Raw genomic sequence first — 8685 nt, 5'->3', positions numbered from 1 at the left:
AGCGTCACGAATGTGAATGATGTCATATGTGATGTCATTTCATTGATTTAGAAATATTATTGGTTTTTCCGAATTTTTTTATTTTTGGTTTTTATTTTCATTAAAAATATATTTATTTCGAGAAATAATATTTATTTTTCCAATTTTTGTAGGTATTATTTTCTAGAATCATTTTTATGGCAATATCAATTTACTTTTATTAAAATTTTAAATTATTGCCTGTAATAATTTCTAAATTTAATATAAATTACATTGTGAATCAAAATTAATTTTGAATGCCTATGACAACATATACTCAAATGCCATTAAAATCACAATATATATCTAGCTCAAGTAAATATAACCTCACAGCCAAATATTGTCTTACATAACTAAATAAGTTAAGCACTATAAAATTGACATAACTAAGAAAGAGGAAACTAAATTGATGGTAGAATAGCACCATCTAATTTTGGTTTCCGTGTCATGTAATTTGTCTAGTTCTGGGTAGCATGCTTCCGTAAGAGGAAGCTAATAAGGCCGCTTGTTCCTCTTGCTTTTTTCATATGTTTTATTCTTTTCTTCTTGGCTCTTTTTCATGACCGTCAATTCTTCTTGTTGCTTCATTTGCATCTGTTCAAGTGCAGCCTCTTGCGTTTTACCTCTCTCGATTAACTGTTGTTGGTACATCGTAGTTGCATATACTGCCTCTCTTCTGTTGTTCAATGTTTTCTTCTAATTGTCAGACGTGTTCTTTAGAAGCTGATGTCCTAGACCTCCTAGATCTTGATTGGTACCCAATGGTTGAAAGGAAGGTGCTTGAGGAGCTGTGCTCTTTGAGAACTTCCGCCACAATATGTCTACCAGACACTGGTTGGTCATCTTCTCTTTCTACTTCACTCCTTTTCGTTTCCATATCAGTCTACAAAAGAAAAGCATAGTTGCTTAGATAAAAGTGATACATTCGAATTAAACTTGCAAAAGCATGGTAAGAGCCATAAACACGTGTAAAAAAATATAATTTTCTTTCATGAAGCAAACAGCCAACAACAACAAGTCATCAAGTAACCAGTAGCACATAAACAGCCAAGAGTACAACAACCAGTGGCACAAGCAGCTAACGAGATAGCAAACAGCAAGCAACACATAAACAATCAGTGGCACAATAAATAGCCAACGAATAGCAAGCAGCCAGCAACAAATGTTATTCATGTAACAAAATAGAGAGAAATCTCACATAAGCTTCAAGGGCTTCCCGTCTTCCTATTGGTATGGGTTTCTCTGAAAAACTCAATGGGACTAGGTTCCTCATTGTTGTACTTGTGTTTTTTCTACAAGATGTAGGAATTCATATAATTAGTATTCAAAATATGAAAGTTGCCAAAATGTGCAGTAGCCAACTGTAGAAAAACAACGGAGAAAATGCGTAGTATACTTATGAGTTGGTGGAAATGAGAACGATAAGACCTAGAACATGTAGTTTGGTGATGCTTCACAGCTTCTCGGTTCTTCTTGTTCTTGGCAAACATCTCCTATATGAAGCAAATAATTTTAGTACTATAAGTAGCAATGAATAAATGTTAAAACAGTAAATATGTTATCACTACAAGGATAAAGAATGTAGATATACATGTTGTACTGCGAGTACAGTAGAGGGATACATGTTATCAGATATGCATAACAGCTGCTAGGATTGAAAATAGTAATCTGCGGTAAAATTTTATGAATGTAAAACGCATCTGCCTCTGTTGATTAATAAGGCAACTAGGCTTTCCAAGGTTTACACTTTGACACAGAATTTTCAACAGCATGTGGAAGTCTATTCCCAGACTTGAAAAAAATCAGTAACATATTGACCAGAGTTGTACTTCTATTCTTAAGATTCGTTCACTAATCAAGCATTACTAGAGAGCCCACACGGTTTCAGTTGCTACAAACCTTGTTTCTTTCATCTGACCATTTGTTAACAAGCGCTTCCCAATTTTGTTGACCAACTTTGGGTGGCTTACGAGATAATGCTTCTTCACAGATACGACCTGTAAAATAATCCTCTTCAATATATATCGTTGTTGTCGAACACCCTTCTGGAGTATCTTTGTGCATACGCCCCTGGTCACCTTCTCTTTTGGATCCATTTCAAAGTTTTTCTAAAAGCAATGAAATATAAAATCACTAAACAAATAGCAAATCATGTGAAACTGGGAATGAAAAGAACGAAGGAAAATGTCTCACCGCAACATGACCAATAGCTTTAGGAATAAGATGGTCTAGGCCTTCTTTGCTATAATCATTCCAATGTGTAGCAACATGCATGATGTTGCTGCGGACATGTACACCACATTGAGAAGAAATCTTGGCTGACAGGGTCAAGAGGCCTCACTCTGCAAAACAAAATCCCACTTGACAAGAGCAGATGATTCACTTGCTTCTAATTAGCTAAAGATGATTATAATATCTGAGATTACAGATTGTCCGTAGATACTCCGTTTTAATGAACTTAAAAATCCACTATTACTTCTCTCTTTTCCCCTTTAAAATGTTTATCAGCTCACCAACACCCATGTACCAGAAAGAAAGGAAAGCATTAATTGAAAAACCAACGGTCTGGTGACTCAACAATGATATACACAAGTTCATGAACATGGTAGAAAGAAAGACATTATCTACTATGTATGACACTAAGATATATTACCTTTTCCTTTGACATATGTAGAGTTGGCTCCTGCTCCTCTTCTTCTCCAGAAGCCTCATCGGCATCATCAGCCTCCTCATCATCATTTGGCTAATAGTCGGAGCCAATGCCAACATCATCACCTTTGCGCCTCTCTTTGTCTTTTGCATTCAGACCGTATAGCAATTGACTAGATATGTTCCATATGTTTGCAAGAGGCCCTGCCTCCTCAGCCTTGCGCTTCTAAATGCTTGCCAACCTTTTTTTCTCATACTCCGGAGTTGCGGGCATGATTGTACTACCTTGGCGAAGAAGGATATCAGGAAACATTAGAAGAAAAATATGTTAACATATTAATGGTAAGATTTGGAAAAGCAAGGACGATAAGCATACAGTAAGTTATTTGACAGGTAACCCGCAAAAAAAAGTTATTTGACAGGTTCCGACGTTTAAAGAAGTTATGCCTGATTTCTGGGGTTTATTTGCTAAGTATACGTCATGTATGATCTGCCATCTGTCAGTATATTTCATTCCCGCTTGTCAGGTGACTAGCCTGCTATGGTACATCCCTAGAAAAAACCCGTTGTGGTACAGGTTTGCAAGACAAAATTAATATCATTCGGGAAACAGGAAACGTGTAGGCATGTGTTCTGATTTAACTGGCCGTGGTGCAGGTATAAATTGCTTTTACAATGAGGAACTAACTAACCATTAGGTTTGTTTTGCATCTTGTCAAGTTCAGTTTTCCCAGGTTCAGTTTTGCATCAGGCCAGGTTCATCCGTTCAGGTTCATCTTTGAGTTTACAATCATCAGCATCTAAAATCACCAGCTAAAGGATTCAATACAATCAATTCAATACTAACCATCAGAAATTCAGCAAAAAGGAACCGAAAAAAAATAAATCACACCTGCACCGAAATCAACCACATCAAAATTCAGAGAGTTTCAAAAATCTCACATGGATACAGTTCAGTTAGTTAGCCAACTCGTGCACGCGAAACAAAACATCAACAATTCATCTCTTTCCGATTATCATCAAAATATAGGTAGCGGCAGTACAATAGCCAACTTAAAATTACTCCATGCAAGCTCTAGTTTATATTGTTTAATTCAGGGAACCATAAGGCCTTTGAAATACCAATCTTGATCTAGAAGTAGTTCAGATACGCTGAACGGACCAATACACGAATTACCTGAAGGATCCACTACTACAAAGGTTTGTAGAAGTGGTTGTTACCTTCAGGAGGGCGGCGGCAATCTCGCAGGTGCGGGCGGCGGCATTCTCGCGGTTGCGGAGGAGGCATTCCTGGGTGCGGCCGGCGGCGTTAACGCGTGTGCGGAGCAGGACACCGTGGGTGAGGGTGGCGGGTGCGATCCCGCCGATCGTGAGGGCAGCGACGTTCGAGTGCGCTGGGTGCGGAGGAGGGTGGCAGCACTCGAGCGAGCTGGGTGGGGCGGAGGACTGCGAGTAAGGCCGGCGTCCCGATCCCGCCGATTGTGAGGGCAGCGCCGTTCGACCTGGCTGGGGCGGTTGGATCAGAAGGCACCTCCGATCTTGTGCGTGGAGAGAATGGGGGGAGAAGTGCAGGAGAAATAGGGAGTAGGGGCGTTGGCTCCTCGCAGGATTAGACTAGGGGTTTGCAATTTTAAAGTGATAGGTATAGTCCGCGAAAAAAATAGAATGGAGCGAAAACAGTATTCTGGGTGGAGGGAAAAATATTTTCTGTGGGAATATTGGAGGGAGTAGGTCCTTAGGTGCAGGGAAAAATATTTTTGGTGAAAAAATTGGAGGGAGTGGCCGCCAGGCCGCCACCATAACCTCCCTCGTAGCCATTCGTGTTTTCACTACCAAAGTTACAGTTCTGGCATATTGCCCATCTTTATTGTGGGAAAATTCATTTCAAAAAATATTGTGGGAAAATTGGTATGCTCCGTTTTGGATGAGCCCCGACCATGGTTGAAAATAACATGATATATGAGCTACCGGGCTATGCCTGGGTCGGATGCATTAATATACAAGTTTGGTTTAATATTTAATTTGAAGCACCTGAGAAGAAGACTGAAAAAATAGATAAAGTACAGCTTGAGGAAATCTCTCGGAAACATGCGTACATGTTCAGGGCACATGTCCTCTGTGACCAGAGCAATATTCTCTGTGAAGTTGAACTTGAAATGTTAAATCGATGTGCAGATATAGTACTGCATATCAAGTGATGAAAATTTTGGGCGGCATCTCCCCAAGTTCATATATATTAATCAGTGATTTCAGGTATCTAAAACAAGCAAACCTTCAGGAAACAAACAAACTTGATGCATGTCACTTCAACACGGCAGAAATATAAAAATAGCCATTACAAAAATCATGAAACAAGAAATCTCGGAAATTTCGGCCGAGAAAAAACCCTGCTCTCAATCCTTATGGTCATGGTTAGATGGTTCGGTTTTTCGGTTTCTCAGATTATACAACTTATTTTAATTACTAGCTCTCCTTCATCTCCCATAATATTTCTGTGACCCATCCACACTCGTCATGAAATCTAATGAGGTCGTCACAGAACGTGGTAATGTGTGACGGTGATTGTGCGGCCGTCACGGATTTTGGGAGTCCATGACGCCAGGGGAAAAATGTCACACATTTTGATATTCCGTGACGTTACGGACCACCGTCATGAGGATTTTCGTCACAGTATATCAGATCTCTTGTAGTGAGGCTTTTGACGAATCTTTCCCGGCGCAGGGCACTCCTTCCAACCTTTCAGTAATGTATCGATCTCTTCGCCGCTCTTCTTACGTGGAGATCCTCGGGGTTCATTTGTACCATCGAACAGATCTCCACGCTTTCTCCACGCTTTCTCCACGGGTCAGTCTTCTGTAGCCACCTTCGATGCCCCATGTAAACTGTTTTCGAAGAGCCGGGATCCTTACCAAGCTGCAAAAATATCGTCTCTTCCATGCACCTGACACATGCCTTGTGTCCATGGCACACCTGGCACGAAATGTAACCGTATCCGAGGTAGTCCTGCACCGTCGTGATCAACGCGGCTCTCAAAGGGAAATATTCTTCCGCGACGGCGTCCCATGTATCTACCCCTTCCTCCGCCCACAACGTTTCAAGCTCCTCCTTTAATAGTTCGAGATACATGTTGATATCATTTCCTGGCTGTGTCGGCCCTTGAATTAGCATACTCATCTGTATGTACTTCCTCTTCATGCACAGCCAGGGCGGGAGGTTGTAGATCCATACAAACACGGGCCATGTGCTATGTGTGCTGCTCTGGTTTCCGAACGGATTGAATCCGTCCGTGCTCGCACCCAACCTGATGTTTCTGGGATCTGCCCCAAAACGTCCGAATTCATTGTCTAATGCTTTCCACTGGCTTGCATCCGAAGGGTGCGTCAGCACTGGGTGCTCAATCCGCTCTTTATCATTCAACACTGCCTCCTTTCTTTCTGCGTGCCAGCGCATGAGCTTTGCTTCCTTGCGGTCCGCGTAGAACCGTTGAAGCCGGGGGGCGAGCGGGAAGTACCACACAACTTTCCGAGGAGCTTTCTTCTTCCCTTTCTTGTACCGTTCAGCTTCACACACAGGACATTTGGTCTTGTCCATGTGCTCCTTGCGATACATGATACAGTCGTTGATGCAGGCGTGATACTTTTCGTGGGGTAAGTCGAGAGGGCACGTGATTCTCTTGGCCTCGGCTAGACTACCAGGACACGTGTTCCCGGCAGGAAGGAGATCTTTCATGTATTCCAGGATGTCGTCGACGCTTGTGTCCGTCCATCCGTGTTTCGCCTTCATCTGCAGCACATCGAGAGTTACTCTCAAGCGAGACTCCCCCAACCCCCGACCTGAGTCGTACAACGGAGTATTCGAGTCTATCTCGAGTTGCTCAAGCTTTGATTTCCGCTTGGCGCCTTTCGTCTTTTCGAGAAGCAGATCTTGAAGATGAGGGTCCCGCACGACTGAAGCTAGCGGCACCTCTTCGTCGTCGTCAAGGTTATCGTCCTGTGCGACAAACTCTTCATCGTCATCAATATCATGATGCCCTCCTTCTTGCCGGCCATTTTTACCACCTGCCGCCGTCGCCCCATTGACCTCCGCGCCATCATCACTCATCCATTGAGTGTGTCCATGCATGAAACCATTAGTGAGCAGGTGCCCCTGCAATTTGCCTGAATACGGGTCAAACCATTTCCCTCGTTTGCATCTCCGGCACGGACACAATACCTCCGTGCGGTTATTTTCATACATGTCGATGATCGCGTGTTTCAGATATCTCATCACGATGCTTTCACTCATCTCGATAACCATTATCGCCTGCATGGTAAGATTACATAATTCATTAGAACCATGCATCCGTCGGTAGTTTTCACGGAAAATTTCGGCATGACCTTCCTACACGGTAGGACATAGGAGCGCCAGAAATGTGCCGAAACGGAAACTTGAAGAATCAACATTTCGGCGCAACGTTGGCAACTCATTTTCAACGCCAACACACACACAAGCACAAGCACAACATATATATATGCCACACACGAGAGCTTTTCTTCAAATGTCCAACATACATTGATTTCATTCCTTAATTTGTTCATTAATCACCTATTTGTTTGATATATTCGTCGATAAGATCGAGACGACGCGCCGCGACAATGGCGTATGGAAGCCGACTTTCTAGATCTAGATCTAGATTGAGCGGTCAATGCGGGATAGTAGATCTAGATCTACATAGGGGGATGTGGGAGATGCATGTAGGAAGGGAAGATTTGCTCAAAAAATATGATTTTGTTTGGTCAAATTGGTGAAATTGGGGATAGAAATGGGCAAAAATGAGCTGGGTTGGGAGAAGGCTCGGGTTTGTGTGGAGGAGTGGAGTGGTAGTAGTGGGGGAGTGGTTGTTGAGCAGAAATAATCGCCCAGTTACTGCCGGCGCACCCACAGGCTAGTGCCCCGGCAGCACATACCCTTTCGGCTATATCACCCCCGGGCCAGGCCCACGAATCATTGCCGGCGCACCGGCCCTGGGGTGCGCCGGCAATAGCAAATTTTCCACCGGCGCACCACTGGGCCGGTGCGCCGGCAATGATTCTTGGGCCTGGCCCGAATCGGCCGGGGCCATGCCAGGAAATAGCGCCGGCGAGTCTTTCCCCGAGGTGCGCCGGCAGTAGTCCTTCATCACCGGCGCGGCAGAAAAGTGGTGCGCCGGCAATTCTTTCCACCGGCGCATGTCCAAGGTGGTGCGCCGGCACCACTTGCCTCCACCTATAGGCTTTTCCCTAGTAGTGTTTGGTTTTTGCAAGCTTGGTTGCGTGTTCTTTCTCCTCCATCCTTATAGTTTCCTTACCCTCCTTTTTGGTGTTCCGATGCCAAAGGGGGAGAAGTTCCTATTCGGATGGGGATCTTCATTGTTTTGTAGCCTCTTGGTCCTCGTTGCTTATCTTTTCTTGTGGCTACATCAACTCTATGGAGGCATCTTATGGTGAGTTTGGGTATTCTCAAGGCTATGGTATGATAACTTCACCCAAATCTTCTTGCATGATCTTATGTTGCCTCCATATTGTGCATATGCTAGTTCAACATGTCAAGTATCCTTGTTGCATATGTGCTTGGTTTGTAAAATCTAGGGGGAGTGATGCCTCTAGGACGTGTGTATTTGTATTCAAATACATATTCATAATATGCACACGTTTAGGGGGAGCTCCGTCGAGCTTTTGCAAATCTAAGTATCTCATCATAATATCATATGCTATTGCAAAGTCTTGTGTTGTCATCAAACACCAAAAAGGGGGAGATTGAAAGAGCAAAGTCTAACCCCCGGGTTTTGTGTGTTTGATGAAAACACTCGAATAATCTCACCGTGTGCTTTGAGTATCTTTGTTAGATTTGCAAGTGCACGGTGACCTCGGAGGACTGAAGCGTAGCTCATAGTTTTTCTGGTTTTGTGTGTGTATCGCGAGGTGACATGGTTGGAGAGAAAAAGGGGAGAAATATAGTTTTTGTTAGGTCGGTACTACCGGTACCAGTAGCGGTAGTACC

At 43.4% G+C, this 8685-nt stretch overlaps 1 long non-coding RNA gene across 6 annotated transcripts; it reads right to left on the bottom strand.

The window, feature by feature from the left end:
- Positions 1 to 300: 300 nt before the first annotated feature.
- Positions 301 to 4306, bottom strand: LOC127323492 (uncharacterized). Of its 6 annotated transcripts, none has more exons than XR_007865745.2 (6): positions 3889 to 4306; positions 2672 to 2952; positions 2212 to 2360; positions 1918 to 2126; positions 1217 to 1511; positions 301 to 901 (listed from the first exon to the last, which is right to left on the bottom strand). It is a non-coding gene; the product is annotated as an uncharacterized lncRNA (long non-coding RNA). The 6 variants fall into 6 exon arrangements; XR_007865747.2 differs by having other exon boundaries at positions 2672 to 2948; XR_007865748.2 differs by lacking the exon at positions 3889 to 4306 and adding an exon at positions 3360 to 3874.
- Between the last annotated feature and the right edge of the window lie 4379 nt (positions 4307 to 8685).

Source organism: Lolium perenne, chromosome 3 (genome assembly GCF_019359855.2).
Source record: "Lolium perenne isolate Kyuss_39 chromosome 3, Kyuss_2.0, whole genome shotgun sequence".
In the NCBI taxonomy this organism is placed as follows: domain Eukaryota; kingdom Viridiplantae; phylum Streptophyta; class Magnoliopsida; order Poales; family Poaceae; genus Lolium; species Lolium perenne.
This window is presented reverse-complemented; position numbering and strand designations above follow the sequence as displayed.